Here is a 21,374-nt window from a genome sequence, read left to right on the forward strand (position 1 = left end):
GAAGACCTGGTCATCCTTCCTACTTTACTTTCATTTCCTCACTAAATGTTTGCAGCCTTAAAAAAAAATAATGGAAAAAAAAATTGAGCATAGCACAGAAATGGGTGTTGTCCAGAAAGAATCAGGCTCTTCTGTCTGCACCTAGTGGGCCAGTCCTTATTACAGCAGGGCTGATTGTTTGTGCTTTTCCTGCTGACTGTGGATACAGAGCTCTCATCTGAGTGGTGTTGTTGAGCATGAGAGGAGGCAGAGTCAGCTTCTCCAGAGAGTGGTGGGAGGATGTGGGCCAGGAAGGATGGCGTGCTCAGAGGTGACTCAGACCCCATACACAGAGTGTCCAGGCGGGCCCTTCATCCAGCTTCAGTGCACAGTGGGGAGGGAAACTCCCCATCCCTGTGGCTGCTGTAAATATGAGAACCGCCTCTGCTATACATAACAGAACCAGAAAGGTGCCATAAGGGGAAGATGGGTAAAGCTTTGGAATTTACTGTCATGTATTTTTGTGATTGATAATGTATCATCTTTGTTAGATTGGATAAGGGAAACAGAACTGCTCAGAATCGTTCAAAATGAGAGTTTTTTTGTGTGTGAGAACTGGATCTTGAACAATTGTAGGAGAAGCTGGGGGGATAGTGTCTGGGAGGCTCTGGGTGACAGTACAGAAATCTAGAGCAGGGACCATGGGAGAAGAAGCTGATGTTCCGTGTTGCCTCTGTCACTGGTGGTGGCCTGAGCCACTGCAGATGGGGACAGAGAAGTTGCACACAATGTGTGTGGGGATGACAACACGCTGCAGCCCCACGGGGGAAACTCAGGGGCCCCTAAAAACAAACTGGGCCCCCCAGGGATAAAGTGGACACCCACATGTCTCTTATTGTCTCTGACCCAAAGACAGGTGGCCTGCGGAAGAAACTGGAGTTCTTTCCAAGAGCCATCTGCTTACCTGGCCCAGGACTCAGAGAACCTCAGCGGGAAACTAGGGGTATTCAAGGAGCCCAGAGCTGAGCTGTGGCCCACACCATGGGTGAGCCACCAGGTCAGAGATTGGCCTTCAAAAGCACAGGGCTGCAGCTGTTTCCTTTATTAATAGGACACAATCACAATTGTAGGGCTGTTGGGAGCCAGTATAAAGCATGTGCTTACAATGCTGAGGGGCCAGGTGAGTAGAAGATGCCTAATAAATAAGTATTGCATACTGTTATTTAATTCTGGGGACAATGAGGGACACTGATTGTTTTTTTTTTCATATTTTTTTTATTGTTAAATCATAGCTGTGTACATTAGTGCAATTGCCTGTACCCATTCTAAGAAGCACCATAGATGTGGCCCCACCCATTATCCTCCCTCCACCAAAGCCTCCCCCCTCCCTTCTCTTTCCTTGGCCCCTTCCCCATAGTCTTGTGCTATAGTTGGGTTATAGTCTGCATGTGAAAGTTATAATTTAGCTTCATAGTAGGGCTGAGTACATTGGATACTTTTTCTTCCATTCCTGAGATATTTTGCTAAGAAGAATATGTTCCAGCTCCATCCATGTAAACATGAAAGAGGTAAAGTCTCCATCTTTCTTTAAGGCTGCATAGTATTCCATGGTATACATGTACCACAATTTGCTAGTCCATTTGTGGGTCGATGGGCACTTGGGCTTCTTCCATGACTTAGCAATTATGAATTGGGCTGCAATAAACATTCTGGTACAGATGTCTTTGTTATATTGTGACTTTTGGTCTTCTGGGTACAAACCTAGTAAAGGAATTAAAGGATCAAATGGCAGGTCTATTTTTAGGTCTCTAAGTATTCTCCAAACATCCTTCCAGAAGGAACGTATTAGTGCGTATTCCCACCAGCAGTGTAGAAGTGTGCCCTTTCCTCCACATCCACGCCAACATTTTGGGATTTTGTTATGTGGGCTACTCTTACTGGGGTTAGGTGATATCTCAGAGTAGTCTTGATTTACATTTCTCTGATGAATAAGGATGATGAGCTTTTTTTCATGTGTCTGTAGATCGTGCGTCTGTCTTCTTTAGAGAAGTTTCTCTTTAAGTCCCTTGCCCATCCTGAAATGGGGTCACGTGTTCTTTTCTTGCTAATAAATTTGAGTTCTCTGTGGATTCTGGTTATTAGACCTTTATCGGAGGTATAACCTGCAAATATTTTCTCCCATTCTGAGGGCTGTCTGCTTGCTTTACTCACTATTTTCTTGGCTGTGCAGAAGCTTTTTAGTTTGATCAGGTCCCAGTAGTGTATTTTTGATACTGCTTCAATTGCCTGGGGAGTCCTCCTCATAAAATATTCACCCAGGCCGATTCCTTCAAGAGTTTTCCCTGCACTTTCTTCAAGTATTTTTATAGTTTCATGTCTTAAGTTTAAATCTTTTATCCAGTGAGAGTCTATCTTAGTTAATGGTGAAAGGTGTGGGTCCAGTTTCAATCTTCTACAGGTTTCCAGCCAGTTTATGCAGTACCATTTGTTAAATAGGGAGTCTTTTCCCCACTGAATGTTTTTAATTGGCTTGTCAAAGATCAAATAACGGTAAGTAGCTGGATCCATCTCTTAGTTCTCTATTCTGTTCCAGACATCTACTTCTCTGCTTTTGTGCCAGTACCATGCTGTTTTGATCACTATGGATTTATAGTACAGTCTCAGGTCTGGTAGCGTGATTCCTCCTGCTTTGTTTTTGTTGCTCAGTAATGTTTTGGCTATTCAAGTTTTTTTCTGATTCCATATAAAATGAAGTATTATTTTTTCAAGATCTTTAAAGTATGACAATGGAGCTTTAATAGGAATTGCATTAAAATTATATATTGCTTTGGGCAGTATGGACATTTTAACAATGTTGATTCTTCCCAGCCATGAGCATGGTATGTTTTTCCATCTGTTAACATCTTTGGCTATTTCTTTTCTTAGAGTTTCATAGTTCTCTTTGTAGAGATCTTTCACGTCCTTTGTTAGGTATACTCCCAAATATTTCATCTTCTTTGGCACTACTGTGAAAGGAATAGAGTCCTTGACTGTTTTTTCGGCTGGGTTATTGTTGGTATATATAAATGCTACAGATTTATGGGTGTTGATTTTGTAGCCTGAGACATTGCTGTATTCCTTGATCACTTCTAAAAGTTTTGTAGTAGAATCCCTAGTGTTTTCCAGATATATGATCATATCATCTGCGAAGAGTGAAAGTTTGATCTCTTCTGACCTTATGTGGATACCCTTGATCACCTTTTCTTCCCTAATTGCAATGGCTAAAACTTCCATTACAATGTTAAAGAGCAATGGAGACAATGGGCAGCCTTGCCTGGTTCCTGATCTAAGTAGAAATGATTTCAATTTATCTCTATTCAATACGATATTGGCTGTGGGTTTGCCGTAGACGGCCTCTATTAGTTTAAGAAATGTCCCTTCTATACCAATTTTCTTAAGTGCTCTGATCATGAAGGGATGCTGGATATTATCAAAAGCTTTTTCTGCATCAATTGAAAGAATCGTATGGTCTTTATTTTTAAGTTTGTTTATGTGTTGAATTACATTTATAGATTTACGTATATTGAACCAGCCTTGAGACCCTGGGATAAATCTGACTTGGTCATGGTGTATAATTTTTTTGATGTGTTGTTGGATTCTGTTTGTTAGGATCTTATTGAGTATTTTAGCATCTATATTCATTAGTGAGATCAGTCTATAATTTTCTTTTCTTGTTGGGTCTTTCCCTGGTTTGGGCATCAATGTGATGTTTGCTTCATAGAATGTGTTGGGTAATATTTCTTCTTTTTCTATATTTTGGAAGAGATTTAGTAGTATAGGTACTAGTACTTCTTTAAATGTTTGGTAGAATTCTGACGTAAAGCCATCTGGTCCTGGGCTTTTCTTCTTAGGGAGATTTTGTATAGTTGATGCTATTTCAGAACTCGATATAGGCCTGTTCAACATTTCCACTTTGTTCTGGCTAAGTCTTGGTAGGTGGCGTTCTTCCAGGTATTGGTCGATTTCTTTCAGATTTTCATATTTCTGAGAGTAGAGTTTCTTGTAGTATTCGTTAAGGGTTTTTTGAATTTCTGAGGGGTCTGTTGTTATTTCATCATTACCATTTCTGATTGATGAAATTAGAGATTTTACTCTTTTTTTCCTGGTTAGGTTGGCCAAAGGTTTATCTATTTTATTGATCTTTTCAAAAAACCAGCTTTTGGATTCATTGATCTGTTGTATAATTCTTTTGTTTTCAATTTCATTTAATTCTGCTCTGATTTTGGTTATTTCTTTTCTTCTGCTGGGTTTGGGGTTGAAGTGTTCTTCTTTCTCCAGTTGCTTGAGATGTTCCATTAAGTTATTGACTTCCTCTCTTTCCGTTTTCTTGAGGAAGGCTTGCAGTGCTATAAATTTCCCTCTTAGGACTGCCTTTGCAGTATCCCAGAGGTTCTGTTAATTTGTGTCTTGATTGTTGTTTTGTTCCAAAAATATGGTGATTTCCTTCATAATCTCGTCTACAACCCATGTATCCTTCAGCATAAGGTTGTTTAGCTTCCATGTTTTTGTATGGGTGTGCAGGTTCCTGTTGTTATTGAGTTCAACTTTTATTCCATGATGGTCTGAGAAGATGCAAGGAATAATTTCTATTTTTTTAAATTTGCTGAGGTTAGATTTGTGGCCTAGGATGTGGTCAATTTTGGAGTATGTTCCGTGGGCTGATGAGAAGAATGTGTATTCAGTTTTTTTGGGATGAAATGTTCTGTAGATGTCTATTAAGTCCAGATGTTGAATGGTTGAGTTTAAATCTAAAATTTCTTTGCTTAGCTTCTTTTTGGAGGATCTATCCAGGACTGCTAAAGGGGTGTTAAAATCTCCAACTACTATGGAAGTGGAGGAAATCGAGTTGCTCATGCCTGTTAGAGTTTCTCTAATAAATTGAGGTGCGTTGTGGTTGGGTGCATAAATATTAATAATTGAGATCTCATCATATTGAGTATTACCTTTAACAAATATGAAGTGTCCATCCTTATCCTTAATTATTTTGCTTGGTTTAAAGCCTATTGCATCTGTGAACAGGATTGCAAAGCCTGCTTTTTTCTGCTTTCCATTTGCCTGGAGTATAGATGACCATCCCTTCACCCTGAGTCTATATCTGTCTTTTAATGTAAGATGCGATTCTTGGATGCAGCAGGTATCTGGCTTGAGTTTTTGTATCCAGTCAGCCAACCTATGCCTCTTTAGAGGACAATTTAAACCATTCACGTTAATTGAGAGTATTGATAAGCCTTTTGTGAGACCAGTGGACATTTTTGATCCTTTTGTGACTGTGGAAGTTGGAATTTGATCAAGGATTTTTTTGGTGGGTTTACTTTTGTGGTGGAGGATTACGCTGGTCTTTATGGAGGATAGGTCTAAGAATGTCCTGGAGAGCTGGTTTAGTTGTTGCAAATTTCTTCAACATGTGAATGTCATTGAAGTACTTAATTTCTCCATCATTAATGAAGCTCAGTTTAGCTGGGTAAAGGATCCTGGGCTGAAAGTTATTTTGTTTCAGGAGATTAAAAGTCAATGACCATCCTTTTCTAGCTTGAAAGGTTTCAGCAGAGAGATCTGCGGTTATTCTGATATTCTTCCCCTTGTAGGTAATGGTTTTCTCTCGTCCTGCAGCTTTCAGAATTTTCTCCTTCATATTAACTTTAGTGAAATTGATTATGAGGTGTCTGGGGGATGTCTTATTTGGGTTGAGTCGTGCTGGAGTTCTGAAACTGTCTGCTATCTGAATTTTGGAATCTCTTGGCATGTCTGGAAAGTTCTCCTTCATAATCTCATGGAGAAGAGACTCTGTGCCTTGTGAAGCCACTTTGTTACTTTCGGGGATCCCTATAAGACGAATATTGGTTTTCTTTGAATTATCCGAGAGCTCTCTGAGAGAGTGGTCTGTTTTTGCTCTCCATTTCTCTTCTTCTTTGAGGGTTTGGGAGTGTTCAAAAGCTTTGTCTTCGATGTCAGAAATCCTTACTTCTGCTTGCTCCATTCTGTTACTGAGGGATTCTACTGTGTTTCTCAGATCTTTGAGGGATGCAACTTCTTGTCTCAATGTGTCGAAATCTTTGGTCATTTGGTGTTTGAATCCGTTGAATTCTTGAGATAACTTTTGGAATTCTAATTCGATCTTATTTGCTATCCAGATCCTGAATTCAATTTCTGACATCTCAGCTATTTGTTTGTGCATGGGGTCTTGTGCTGTTTCTGTCCCATTGATCCTTGGGGGAGTTGATCTACTCTTATTATTCATATTGCCAGAATTTTTCTGTTGATTTTGCCTCATGATTGTTTTTCTCTGTTGCCTCTGGCTGTCCTCAGAGTTGGAGAGGTGTCTCTCCAAGATTAGACCCCAGTGGGATCACTCTATTGTTGCTGGATCTTTGTAAGGAGTGACCCTGTGTAGTTCCTTTGGGGCTGCTGTAGCTAGGGAGTTCTGGTTGTGGAAGCAGCTCCGGTTTGTGACACACCCGGATCCAGCAACAGGTCCGGGGGTGGTGCGCATGGTTCTGAGAGTGCCAGGTGCCCAGTGACTTTGGCACAGAGAGCCCAAGGCTCCAGCAGTCTCTGGCCAGGAGAAGAGCTCTGTGCAGAGGCAGGGAGGGCTCCAAAGGGCACACAGCTACCAGAGTCCCTGTCCAGATGAACGGGCTAGTGTGGAAGCTGGGAGGACACAGGAGGGAGGATGCAGGGTTGTGTGGCTCCCACAGTTCCTGGTCAGGGAATGAGGTGGTCCGGTGGGTGCGGGTCACCAGTTGGGGGTTGCTGCACAGCTCTTATGGAGGTCTGGGTGGTGCCAACCCCAGGAGTTTGAGGTTGCTATGAGCTGTGACGTCAAGGCACTCTGCCCAGGGCAACAGCCCAAGGCTCCAGTGTGCCAAAACCATCTCACTCTGCCCCTAAGGATTAAGGCTGTAAGGCAGCTCAGTCCCCGCCTTTAGGCTGCTCAGTCAGTAGGTTACTTTGACCCGCCCAATCCTTGCTCTGAGACCCTGAGGGCGGAGCTTGCCAGGGCAGTTCTTTCACAATGGCTTCCTGTGCCCAGCTCAGTGGCTCAGTCTGGGGCCCCAGACAATGCCCAAAGTTCTCCACACTCCTGCTCAAGCTCTCCCCAAGGCTGTTCAAATGAGTGCCAAGTCCAAGAACACGGAAACAGTTCACAGGTAAGGCCTTTCCGGTTTGCAGTCTCACTGCTGCTTGTACTTACGGTTGCCAGCGTGATTAGGTCGATTGAACACACACAACCACTTGCCAGTTTTCCACTGTTTTTGTCCTCCTCTTGGGGTCCAGAAGTCCCTTGCTGGCTCCCTGTATCCTCAAAGGGATGATTATAGGCAGATCCCACCGGCCAGAGATGCCTGGAGTCTTGTCTCCCCAGACTCGCTGTTCCCAGTTGCAGGAAGCTGTTACTTGGCCGCCATCTTTGATCTCAATTGGGACAATGCATGTTTATGAGAAAAGTGAAGCTGCAATCAAGGCTGTTTAAGATGATTTTGCTTCATTACATGGGACCAATCAATAGTTACTGCTTGTTACAACATTCTTGAAGTAAAGAATGGGTGAACGCACAGGTTGAAAAGACACCCTTGTGCTAGGAATGACAGCAATAGAACGTTGACCCCAAGGCCTTCTCCTGCGAGGTCAGTCAATGCCAAGAGTGGCAGAGAAACCCTTGGGAACCAGAAAGAAACACAAAGTCACCTGCAAGTCAGAAAAGTGAGTCTGCTCTCAAGTTTCTTCAGAAAACATCTCTTTAAAGTTGTGTGGGAAATGAAGTCAGGGATTCTGTGACCAGTCAACAGGTATATGGTGGCATTTGCCACTTGCCAACATGTAAGTCACACAAGGGAGCCTTTTTGAACATTACTGGGCTGGAATATGTAATGGAGAGCTTAATGAGAATAGCAAACAGGCCATGGTAAAATCTATGTGAAGCGATGGGGTGGGCTGGGTGGTGAATTCATTTCACGTGCAGAAATTATATGGACTAAGAGCCTATTTGAAGATTCATCAGGTAGCCTGTGAATTAATTTTTGCAAAAATCTATGTAGGTTATTTATTCCATTTTATAGGTCAAGGGCAATTGAGGTTTACAGAAGTGAAACCACTTGAGCAAGATCCCATATTAGTCCCTAGTGAGGCTGGGCAGACACAACATCATAAATGTGGATGTTGTAAAACTGTAACTTACCTCAGTCCAGTCTGGACATTAGGAATGGGGAGGATGAGGTGGGCTCAGAAATGAACTGATGGACTTGCATATGATGACGAAAAATGTTAGAGATGGTCTAAATTTTGTGAATCAAAATAGTTTAATTAACTATGTAGTATGAATAATATAGCAGTAGATTATTTTATATATATACATATATATGTATCTTTTGAGACAGAGTTTCATTCTATTGTCCTGGGTTGAGTGCTCTGGCGTTATTGCTCACAGCAACCTCAAACTCTTGGGCTCAAGCGACCCTCTTGCCTCAGCTTCCTAAGTAGCTGGGACTACAGGTGTCCAGCTAGTTATTTTCTATTTTTAGTAGAGTTGGGTCTCTATCTTGCTCAGACTGGTCTTAAACTCCTAAGCTCCAGGGATCCTCTTGCCTCAGCCTCCCAGAATTCTAGGATTACAGGTGTAAGCCACTATACCTAGCCTTATTCATAGTGACCACAAGAAAGAGTGAAAGCGATCTGAAAAAGCTGAGGAAAAACCCAGAGACACACAGGCATGCACATATACATTATACAGGCTGAATTATATCCTACCCAGATTTCTTTTTTGGGGGGTGTCAAAATATTGTTTAAGAAGAAATGCACATGGCCGTTGAGTATCTAGAGGTGCCGATTCACTTTTAAATTTAAACAATCAAAAGTTAAAGACACATGATGTAGTGTGGGTGGGATATAATTCAGTAAACATTTTTGGGAATGTATTCCTCAATAGCGATCAAATTCAAGAATGCATAATATGAGGTTAATCCTGCAGATTCTGTGGTTTAAAATAATTCAAAATATATTTGACTTGTGCAAATCCCTCTCCGCAAAGCAGTATATTTAAGTATGAGGGTGTTCCCTGCATCATTGTTTGAAAATTTAAAATTCTAAAAACAATTTAAATGTCCATCTCTGAGGAGTTGATTAAATAAATGATTATACCCGTAAAATAAAATACTAGACCATCTTTTAAAAAAGGTGTAGATCTGTTTGCATTGATTTGGAAATTACTTTAGACTAACTATTAATGCAAATGGAAAGCTGGGTAGTATGGGTTATATATAAGCACATGCTTATATAATTATATAAAGGATGTATGTGTGTGTTAGCATATATGTATATGTGTGTATTTTATACAAAAACTATAAATGATAATTTTGCCTAGGAGGAAGAGAGAAGTTTAGGTTTTACTCTACCATCTTCTGCACCTGTTGAATTTTTGACAACCAGTATTACAATTTTTTTTAAATCAGTAATAGCAAATAGGAAAAATGTAAATCATACGTAAATGACTAACATAAGTAAAATTTTCACTGAATGTCATGCCAGCCACCCACGATGAAAAGTTTGGTGCATTTTTCTTCCACATCTTTCTCTGCTCATTAAAATCTGAATCCAGCTACTTACTGTTATTTGATCTTTGACAAGCCAATTAAAAACATTCAGTGGGAAAAAGACTCCTATTTAACAAATGGTGCTGGGTAAACTGGCTGGCAACCTGTAGAAGATTGAAACTGGACCCACACCTTTCACCATTAACTAAGATAGACCTTCACTGGATAAAAGATTTAAACTTAAGACATGAAACTATAAAAATACTTGAAGAAAGTGCAGGGAAAACTCTTGAAGGAATCGGCCTGGGTGAATATTTTATGAGGAGGACTCCCCAGGCAATTGAAGCAGTATCAAAAATACACTACTGGGACCTGATCAAACTAAAAAGCTTCTGCACAGCCAAGAACATAGTAAGTAAAGCAAGTAGACAGCCCTCAGAATGGGAGAAAATATTTGCAGGTTACACCTCCGATACAGGTCTAATAACAAGAATCCATACAGAACTCAAACGTATTAGCAAGAAAATAACACGTGACCCCATCTCAGTGTGGACAAGGGACTTGAAGAGAAACTTCTCTAAAGAAGACAGATGCACAATCTACAAACACATGAAAAAAAGCTCATCATCTTTATTCATCAGAGAAATGCAAATCAAAACTACTCTGAGATATCACCTAACCCCAGTAAGAGATATCACCTAATCCCACATAACAAAATCCCAAAACCAGAGATGTTGGCGTGGATGTGGAGGAAAGGGCACACTTCTACACTGCTGGTGGGAATGCACACTAATACATTCCTTCTGGAAGGATGTTTGGAGAATACTTAGAGACCTAAAAATAGACCTGCCATTTGATCCTATAATTCCTTTACTAGGTTTATACCCAGAAGACCAAAAATCACAATATAACAAAGACATCTGTGCCAGAATGTTTATTGCAGCCCAATTCATAATTGCTAAGTCATGGAAGAAGCCCAAGTGCCCATCAACCCACAAATGGACTAGCAAATTGTGGTACATGTATACCATGGAATATTATGCAGCCTTAAAGAAAGATGGAGACTTTACCTCTTTCATGTTTACATGGATAGAGCTGGAACATATTCTTCTTAGCAAAGTATCTCAGGAATGGAAGAAAAAGTATCCAATGTACTCATCCCTACTATGAAGCTAAATTATAGCTTTCACATGAAGGCTATAACCCAACTATAGCACAAGAATATGAGGAAAGGGCCAAGGGAGGGGAAGGGAGGGAGAGGTTAGGGTGGAGGGAGGTTAATGGGTGGGGGCACACCTACGGTGCATCTTAGAATGGGTATAGGCGAAACTTACTAAATGCAGAATACAAATGTCTACATACAATAACTAAGAAAATGCCATGAAGGCTATGTTGAACAGTTTTATGAGAATATTTCAGATTGTATATGAAACCAGCACATTGTACCCCTTGATTGCACTAATGTACACAGCTATGATTTAACAATAAAAAAAATCTCTTTCTCTCCCTTTCTCTTAACATTGCCAGGCATCTATGCTATCATGGGGCCATGCTACATGCGCTGGACAACAGCCTTTCTTTTCCAAAGCATGAAGTCCTTGACCATCTTTTCAGCAAGCTCAAGAGTTCAAGTACATCTGTCTCATCTGTTTCTTTCTTTCCTTTCTTTCCTTCTTTCTTTCCTTCTTTCTTTCTTTCCTTCTTTCTTTCCTTCTTTCTTTCCTTCTTTCTTTCCTTCTTTCTTTCCTTCTTTCTTTCCTTCTTTCTTTCCTTCTTTCTTTCCTTCTTTCTTTCTTTCTTTCTTTCTTTCTTTCTTTCTTTCTTTCTTTCTTTCTTTCTTTCTTTCTTTCTTTCTTTCTTTCTTTCTTTCTTTCTTTCTTTTCTTTCTTTCTTTCTTCCTTCCTTCCTTCCTTCCTTCCTTCCTTCCTTCCTTCCTTCCTTCCTTCCTTTTCCTTCCTTTTCCTTCCTTCCTTCTTTCCTTTTCCTTCCTTCCTTCCTTCCTTCCTTCCTTCCTTCCTTCCTTCCTTCCTTCCTTCCTTCCTTCCTTCTTTCTTTTTTGAGGCAGAATCTCACTCTGTCACCCCCAGCTAGAGTGCAGTGGCATCGTTAGTTCACAGCACCCTCAAACTCCTGGGCTCCAACAATCCTGCCTCTGCTTCCTGAGTAGCTGAGACTACAGGCACCTGCCACATCTGGCTAGTTTTTCTACTTTTCATAGAGACAGGCTCTTGCTATGCTGCCCCTCCTCCTACCTCAGTCTTCAAAACTGCTCGGATTATATGCGTGACCACAGTGCCAGCCATGTCTCATCTGTTTCGCTGTCTTCCTGGGATTTTCAGTGTGATTGTAAGGAACATACATTCTTGGAAAATCAAAAACCTCAATCGAGAGAGTGGTGAAGGGTGACTTTGCAATTGTTTCCAATGAAAAGCCAGCTGGGTGCTGGTGCTCGGTGCTGGCAGGTGCCGGTAAGAGCTCCCTGTAGCGGAGAGAAGGTCTGAGCCAGGCTTGAGACCCTGTGACCCAGTGCTGTTCAGCTGCCCTGGGTGGAGGCTCCAGGCAAATACTTTCCTGATGATCTCCGGATATGCCTCTTCATCGCCTTCCCAATTCATAATTGCCAAGTCATGGAAGAAGCCCAAGTGCCCATGAACCCACGAATGGACTAGCAAATTGTGGTACATGTATACCATGGAATATTATGTACTCCATACATAATGGGGAGGGGAGGAGGGGGAAGGGGACACAGAAGAGGAAACAACCATCTCAGAGTCCTTGTCCCTGGGAAAGGTGGAGAGGAGTTGACAGGACAGGGACCAGATGGAGGAGACAGCTTCTGCCATTTCTGAGTGTTATTGTTCTTTGGTGACAAGCTCTAGCTGCTTCAGCCACTTCAGCCACTTCCTCATGTAGCCTATACTATCAGGTGCTTGTTCATTGCTCCTGCAGGGCTGTGACAGTGGGTCGCCTCCACCCCCAGGGCCAGGGGGTAAAGCTTTCGCAAGCAGAGCCCTGGAAATCCTATGCGCCTTTATAGTCTGCATTGCATTGGGAAGTCACACCTGGAGAGAATGGCCAAGTGGCATTGTCACAGAGGGGACATGTCCTGCTTCTCCTTCAGAGGTTGGGCCAAGCCATGGGTCCAGCATGTGCTCACCCTATCTGACGGTCACCACATTTGTGTCCACCCTGACACTTCTTCCGGTTGGGTCACTCTGAGTACCCTTATTAGTTCCTGCTTTTATTTTTATCTTTACCTTTGCAGCTCTGGAAATAAGGCCTTTTCTCAGCTAACTGGCCCTCACGTTACCTTCTGTTGGGATGTGATAGAGTAGGAGGGAGTGGCTGGGAGTCCGGGGGCCCAGCAACAGGGCAGGCGAGGGTGCCACGGAGCAGGGACAGAAGGGTGCAATGCCTCCCTCCCTTGTGGACTCTAGGGTCTGGAAAGGGGAAGAAATAGACCTGTGCTGGGCTCCCTGACTGGGGGAGAGCAGGGCCATTCACTCCCGTGCCCTTATTCCCTAGCTCAGCAAGGGCTGTGACTACGGCGAAGGCCAGTGGCAATTGTTCTCTCGTGAAGCTGTCGCCTGCTATCTGTATCACCTACCTTCCAAGGACACAGAGGGGTAATGGGGGTCGGACGGGGGCTCTGGGCAGTTTCACTCCTCTATGTCCACGTGTGGATTCTGAGCAGAAAGAAGGTTGTTGAGGCTTTTTATTTGCAAGTGGATGTACGGTCCTCAGAGTGGCATCACTCCCACACACACTGCAACCTGCAGAGGGGCTGGGAGGGTGGATCGGCTCTGTGTCCAGGGGAGGGGAAATGCCTCTGACAGAGGGCGCTTGTCCTTACCCAGTGTGGATTCAGAAGACGTGGGTATCATTTCTGACTCAGCCCCTTCGTTTCAGCTGTGTCACCTGTGTAGGTCTGATTTCTTGGGCTGGAGAGTCCTTAGGGTCCTTCCTGGTACCTGGGTACTGGTCTTATCTGGTAAACTCGCTCTTCAAAAGCCCGCAGCTCCCTATGCCAGCTGGCCTGCAGGCTGCAGCAGGCGAGGATCATTTGAAAGAGGCACAGCTGCCTTGTCGCTAATGATGAGGAAACTCAAGCGTCTGGAAGGGGCTGCTGGTCCAGTCAGCTGCCCAGTGGCGGGTCAGCTGTGCAAAAGCCCAAGGATGTGCATGCCACTTCCCAGCCCTCAGGTGACCAGCATGGTGTCCGCAGACCTGTGGCTAAGGAAAAGTGAGTGACCAAATTAGGACACCTGTCCTCCCACCACCCTTACCCCATTAGAAACCAGGAGTGGTGGCAGCTGGCACCTGGTCAGGACACAGTAATGTTCTCTGTATGCCGGCACCAGGAAGTAGCAGCAGATGCCACTTTCCACCATAGAAAATGAGTCTTTTGTTACGCTGCTATACACACACCCTGCTTGCTTTCTTTTCCCCAGAGTAATACGTTTTATTATAGATGTGTGTATAAATACCTACAGGCAGAAGAAGACGATCACAACCCAAGCCCTTAGTTTCTCTAAGTGTACATATCAGAGACTGCTTTTGCCCAAGAGGTATCTTCTTTTATATTTTGAATTATAAGAGCAGTATAGGTCTGTGGTAATAGTATAAATGACATAGGCATCAATTTTTTTGTTATTTTTCATGTCTTTGCAAAATAGAGTCATTTGTTATACTATATTGTTGTGAGACTTTTTTCTCACCTAAAGATATTGCGGGCCAGGTGTGGTGGTGCGCACCTGTAGTCCCAGAGACTCGGGAGACCAAAGCAGAAGGATTGCTTGAACCTGGGATTTCGAGGCTGCAGCAGGCTGTGACAGGGCCACTGTACTCTAGTCTCAGCAGCAGAACGAGACCCCCATCTCAAAAAAAAGTATTGTGTAAATATTTCCAATTCAGTCCATGTAAGTCTTTTACTTTTTGACTTTGTTGATGAAATAATCTCTCTTAACACAAATTGGACACGTCGCAACCCATTCAATAGTCACCCTTGGAGATGCCCGGCTCTTGCTACAGGCAAAATTAATGCAATGACCAATATTAGTTATTTTTTATAAATGGCTGCTTGTATTTCTACAGTAGAACTTTCTAGAAGTTGGACTGATGGATGAAAAGACCATTACATTCTGTTACTTTCTGAAAAGTTACAATAATTGATTTTTGCATTAATTATGTGAGAGGCCCGTTTTCCCACATTCTCACCAACCACAGTTTGTTAAAATGTTGAAAAATTTTGCCAGTCTGATTAACAGAAATAACGCCTCATTATTGTTTTATTTTGAATTTCCTTGCACAGGTTGCCACTGGCATCTCTTCCATAACTCTGTGTGTTGCTCCCCTTTCCTTATTAATTTTTATAAACCAAGTCCACCAACTCTCTTGCTATTAAATGCTTACACATTTAATTTTAATATTTTTAAGTCTAGCTTTTTAAAAACTCTTTCATTTGCGTGTTTTTTTGGTGTAAAGAATTCTTTTTTAACTTATTATAAATCATTTAAAATATTTTTAAATTAAAAATAACTTTTTGTCTGCATGATTTCGTATCTAGAAAGGTCCCCTCTGAAGTGAAAAACAAACTGTCTCTTCCCTCTCATACCACTCACCACTCACTGCTGACCCCAGAGAGGGTGGGCTGGGGTGTCCACACACAACCAGTTCTCCAGCAGTCTCTAGCCAGGTGTCCTACATTTCAGGTTGAATCTGACACCACCTACGTGGAAATAGTAGTGCCAGACCCCCAGATCTGATGGCTTGGTCCCACAAGACTACCCGCTCCCCCAGGTGCCAGTAGAAGGTAATGTGTCATCAACTATATTTTTGACGGCGTAGGTATAAATTGGGGTTCCCACAACCACCCCCTCCTTGGGTTTTAATTAATTTGCTAGAGCAGCTCGTAGAGCCCAGGGAACCACCTCACTTACATTTACCCGTGTTTGTTATAAAGGCTCTTACAGCGGATGCAGAGGAACAGCAGGTGAAGAGAGGGACACACATGCCACCTTGCAGGGCCTGCCACTTCTCCAGCAGTCCAGAAGCTCTCCCACCCTGCCTTTTGAGTTTTATGGAGGCTTCATTACATTGGCCCGATTGATGAAATTATCCGTGATTGGTGATCACCTCAACCTGCAGCCCCTCTCTGGAAGCTAGGGGAGGCTGCTAGTCATCTCATTAGCACAAAAAGGACACTCCTGTTACTTTGGAGAGTCCAACGGTTTCAGGAGCTATGTGCCAGAAGCAGGGCAGCGAACAAACATCCTACATTTTGATATTGCATGGCTCACCATGTAGTTTTTAAATTTGATTGCAGCGCTTATGGACTGTGTCTGTGTATGTGCTGTGTGGTAGAAGTGGAGGTCCCCGGTGTCTCAGCGACATCTAGGAGCCTCTGCACAGGACAGCAGGACTCCCCAGGGCGGGCCCCCAGATGACTGTTCTGATTGTTCTCACAGTAGCCTCCCCCCACCCACAGGGCCCAATCAGGGTGTGACCTCATTCCTTTTGAATTTTCTTTCCACCGGACCAAGTCCCTGGGTGTGCCTCTTTTCCACTGTGAAATTCTCCCAGGCTTTGCATAAAAAAGGAATTCCTGGAGCAGGTTTCTGTACTCAGGCTGCTTGGAAAATTCATGGACTTTTTTGGGAAAATATTCTGAGTCTTTTTTCCTAAATAAGGAAAAAAATGCCAGAATGATTAGTTCAGGAGAGGTCTCACAGAATCTGTGAATTAATTCTTTCCAATTTTCTTTTTTCCATAGTAATGGAGACTGGGTGATGGCATGAATTTGAGTCTAGATTTTTCTTGCATGCTTCCACAAATATCCCCTACTACACAGGGGTTTGGGGGAGGGGGCGGTCTGAGCCACCATTTCATCCCATGTATTAATAAAGAGACAGGATTGGATTGGATGACTCGAGTTCCCTTCCATGTCAGCTTTTCCACGATGCTAGGAATTGTCTGCCACTGATGGCCTTCTTGGCTCTGCTCTTAAGTGTACAGGTGATTTGGCAGAATTTATCAGTGTTTTCCCTTTTAGAGTAACAGATGTAGAAAAGCTTCACTATTCTCTACCATTTGGGGCTTGGAAAAAATTGTCACTAGATCAGATTTTTAAAATTAAAGTGTCCTATTAACTTGATGTAATGTGACCTATTTTAACTTTAGGGATTGTCCTATTTACTAAGGGCCAGTACAGAGGGTCTGCAGGGTCGCTGTGGAGGCTTAGAGACTCTCTGTGACCTCAGAGAGCCTGCTCTCAAACAACCTCAGGAGTGTCCTGGACACCATCCATTATGTCTTTTTCTTAAACTCACTTCTTTTTTTTTTTTTTTTGCCCTCTGCTGTTTTTCTAGTTAAAAAAGAAAGAATAAACCAACTTAGAGTGTGTATCCAGGGGGTCCAGTTCCCCTGATGTGATGTTCTCCCCGTCCTTCCATCTGAGGTTATGACCACTATGAGCAGTTTGGTATTTATTCTTGTCACACTTAAGATTTCTTAAAAAGGCAATTGTGAAGTATGTGGTTTGTTACAAAGAATGTGGAAATATCCATACATGATGCACATATATAAAAGTAACATGGGATATAGCCTACGTCACGGTCACAGGTCCTACAGAATGTCAGTGGTGAGGCAAGACAGCAAGACCAATACCAGAAACATGCCACAACCCAAGCCACAGAGCTCCTCTGGGGCTTTCTTTCCCCAGCGAGGATACCACATCCCCATCCTAACCTCCATCTGCATCACCCCCAGGCAAACCTGCCCACATTCCCATGAGCCATGCTGCGCTCTAGTTTCAGCAATTATCATTTTTCACCTGCACTACCTGCTGGTCTGATTACTAACTAGTCTCTTGCATCTTTACATCATGTCTCTGCTGCATAAACCTTCTGGTGGCTTCCTATGACGCATAAAACTAAATTGTAGGCCTCTGGAGACCTTTCCGGCCTGCTTCTCTGGCCTCACCCTGTCACCGCTGGGGCCTGCCTGCACCCTCTCCCTTACTGGCTCCCTTCTGTTTCCTGGACTCTGCAGGATGCTGAGTCCTGCCTCGGAGATGCTGCCTTTGGCTGTTGGTATGTGCAATGCTCTTCCCACAACGTCTTCCCTGGCTGGCTTCTTCCCTTCATTCTGTCTCAGTGTTTCAGACAGGCCTTTCCTAATAATGCTATAGAAAGTCTCTGCCCCAGTTCCTCTCTGCTCACTCCCACAGCGTGAGCCCCCACTGGGTTGCCAAATCCCAGAGCAGTGCCTGGCTCCAGGGAGGAGGCAAACTTGTGGAATGAATGAATGGGGAACAGAGACCCGCCCTGACACCAGTGAACGCCACTCTAGTGGTTGGGGGAGGAGGCAGAGCTCATTTATATCTCACCTCCAGATTCTTTTATGAACTCTAGAACTATGATTTTGTCCCTTTAAAGACATTGTAACAGACAAAGCCTTCAGGCCCCTCAAGCGTCTGCGTTCTGTCCCTGCCCGGAGAGTAGCCAAGCCTGGTCTGTGTCACTTTGACAGATTCTTCCTTTGTCCATGCCAGAGGGGTGTCACCAGGAGACGCCGGATGCCAGCTTCACAATCCATTGCCAGTTCTCCCATTTGCCAGTGTGGACCAGTGAATCGTTGATGGAGCGAGTCTCAGCCTTGGCTTCTGCAGAGGAATCATTCTGCACTTGTCATGGAGGTGTCCTGAGAGGATGAAAGAGACGGTCGGCGTGGGTATGTCTGGCACGTGGAAGAACACAGCTAGCACCAGCAGTGGGGCCAGTCTGAGCCCACACCGCAGCCCCGTGTAGATGACAGACTGTGCCACACTGCTGTAGGGTCCTGTCTCCTCGGCTGTTACCCCGAAATCCAACCTGGCCAGTTGGCACCTTCATTCCCACATCCCTGGTGTCCTGGGTACGCATCCCTGCAGTCCCCTCCTGCACTGCACACCCTCCCCGACTCCTGCCTCAGCCCTGCAGGTGCAGCAGTGGGGTGTCCTCACGTGGGGCTGTCAAAGACCCTTTCCACAGCCTCCCCCAGCATTCTTAAGACCCTGATACACAGTGGCCACCTCTGAGTCCTTCCTACTGCATGGCAAGCTCATCTCTAGGGCAGCTGGGGCTTCTCCTAGTGAGCAGGCTCTCCACGGGCAAGTAGAGAGAAAGGGGCCGAGCTCCTAGTGAGTGGACTTCCATTTATCTAAAAGGTGTGCTGTACCCTTGACAGTGAGATCAACATGTATGTGCACCAAAATAGGATAAAAAGATACGAACAATGGGCCATCAACAGTGTCACAGAGCAATATGTCCTCTTGCCCCAGATTCCTTTTCAGGTTCAAAATGTGCAAAAGTAAACAATACACAAGTGTATATTCTGAGAAGTGCATATGTATGTAAAAATTAGAAAAGAAAAGCAGGGGAGTGATGACAAAACCAAACGAATGTCTGGGAAACAAAATGGGACATGAGAAGTGGCCGAGGACTGTGGCAGGGCAGGGTCTGGGTGGAGTGGAAGAGAAAGAAGGTGAAAAGCTGGATTGGATGGACGAATGGGGAACAGATCATACCCACTGTGCCGCACCGAAACGGGGGTGTGAAGATGCTAATCTGGCCAAGATCGCAATGTTAGAAAGCAGCAGAGCTGGGATTCACACTAAGGCTGCTTTGACGCCAAAGCTGGTCACGTCTCTAGGTTCCAAAAGGTCTGTCAGTGGAGGAGGAGAAAAGAAAGGAGAGGCAGTGGGGAGACAGGTGGGAAGGGTGACCAGTGGACGTGGTGGAGGAGCCAGGGAGCAGAGTCTGAGAACCCAGGTGGAGGCAGAGTAAGAAGGGGTTTGATTTGACAGTGTCAATCAGAGCAGACGTCACAGACCTCTGGTGTGGACTGAATTGTGTCACTTCAAATTCCTGTGCTGAAGCCCTGCCCCCCCACCCCCCATGTCTCTATAGGGTCTTTAGGAGGTAATTAAGGTTAAATGGGGTCAGGAGGCTGGGGCCCTCATCACCGGGTTGGTGCCCTTGTGAGAAGAGAGCTTCCTCTCTCTCCCTCATCTCTCTTGGCTCTCTCTCTCTCAGCTCTCTCTGCCCTTTCCCCTCTCAGGTGAGGACACTGTAAGAAGGTGGCTATCTGCAAGCTGGGAAGAGAGGCCTCACCAAAGCCCAGTCATGCTGCCTCCTGGATCCGGGACTTCCAGCATCCAGATCCAGGATGGCACGTATCATTTTAGCCATGCAGTCTAATTTCCTGCCCCCCTGGTGGCCCAAACAAAGGAATGCAGGCTCTTTCCTAGCAGAGGTATATAGAGCCTCTGACTGTGAGCTCTCACTTTTTCAGCATTCGTTCAGGAGGCATTTGGTGAACTGATGCTAGGCACGTGGTGTGAAAAGAAGGCACTTGTCTTGTGAACCCACACGGTGTGGCTGCCACCCTCCTCGTGCAGACCGTGTGGTCACAGACCCTCTGGGGCAGGGGCCCAGAAACAAGGTTTCCAACCCAATTCTGTCCTGCCTTTGAAGATGACTGTCATATTGCTCAGGGATAGAGCATTTTCAATCCTGGCAAAGTAGGAGAGGAACGACAGGGTGACTTGGCCTCCTCAGGTAGCCTGCGATTTTGGTGAGCACGCCTGCATAGGATTTGAGGGCACTGTCTTTAGATGGCAGGATAGGTGTGCAGAGGGATCCTGTGTTGGAGGACTGGCGTGACAGGATAGTGTCTTGAGTTCCTCCTCCGATGGCAACCTCTTTCTGAGAGGCCACAGGGCAACCCCCGTGTGTGCTGGGTGCTTTCATTCCCAGATTGTCCACAGATTTCCAAATTTCCTATTGAGTGACAGCAGGGGGCCACCAGCAAAAGTAATGCCTCAAGGTGCTAAGATCCCAGCACACAAAGCCCAGGGTGCCACAGGAACGTGGGGCAGGCAAAAAGGGGGTTCTCCTTAAAATGAAAGGAGATATTCAGAGAGTTAACTGTATTTGCCTCTTTTATCCTATTTTTCTTTCAAAAAAAGGTGTTTCAATTTGTTTCAGTTGAAGAGGGAAATGCAAAGTGTACTTATTCCTGATTGGATGCAAGAGCTTTCAAATATGGAAACATAGCATCCTTCTACTTGTTGGGTTCCACTTTTAAAACTGAAAAATAAATTTTTTTTCCTCAAGAATTGGGCTTTGTGTTTTCAAAGGGACAATATAAAGCAATATTTCGTTCTCAAGAGATAAACTTCTTTTAGCCTGTTCTGCAAATGCTCTGCTGTTCCAAGTACACTGTAGCTAAACCATTGTGCCCTCCTCTTTCCTGGAATTTTTGCCAGTCTTTGTTCATAATAATGTTCATGTCAGTACACTACAAGGTATGGGTAGGCTTCTGAATGATAAACAGATGGAATTATCATCAAGATACTGTTCAGTATGAGCATCATTTTATTTTACTAAACGTTAAAAAAGTGGCCAGTGCTCCCAGCAGCTGTATTATGTTTTGATTACCCCGAGTACTCAAAGGGGGGTTGCAATGAATGAGCAGGCCACGGCTTATCAGTGCACCTAAGAAAAGCCACTATCTCTGGATGTCTTCAGCCCTTTCTCCTCCAAGCAGGATGTGTTGTAAGTGTGCCTTTTGGGGAGCAGATGGCCAGCCTGTTTGTCCTCTCCAGCCCCTCAGAGTGGTGATGCCCAAGTGCTGCCCCCTTGGCTGAGTAATGTCCAGTGCAGCTGGAAGCAGGGACAGAAGTGCCAGCTCTCACCTGCCAGCCCAACCCTCTCCTTAGGGGAGGGCTACATCCTCCTTGGACTTCTCATTAACTCTTCTTTTCCAAGTGAAGAGTGAAAGTGAAAA

The sequence above is a fragment of the Nycticebus coucang genome, chromosome 2, assembly GCF_027406575.1.
Source record: "Nycticebus coucang isolate mNycCou1 chromosome 2, mNycCou1.pri, whole genome shotgun sequence".
Classification (NCBI taxonomy): Eukaryota; Metazoa; Chordata; class Mammalia; order Primates; family Lorisidae; genus Nycticebus; species Nycticebus coucang.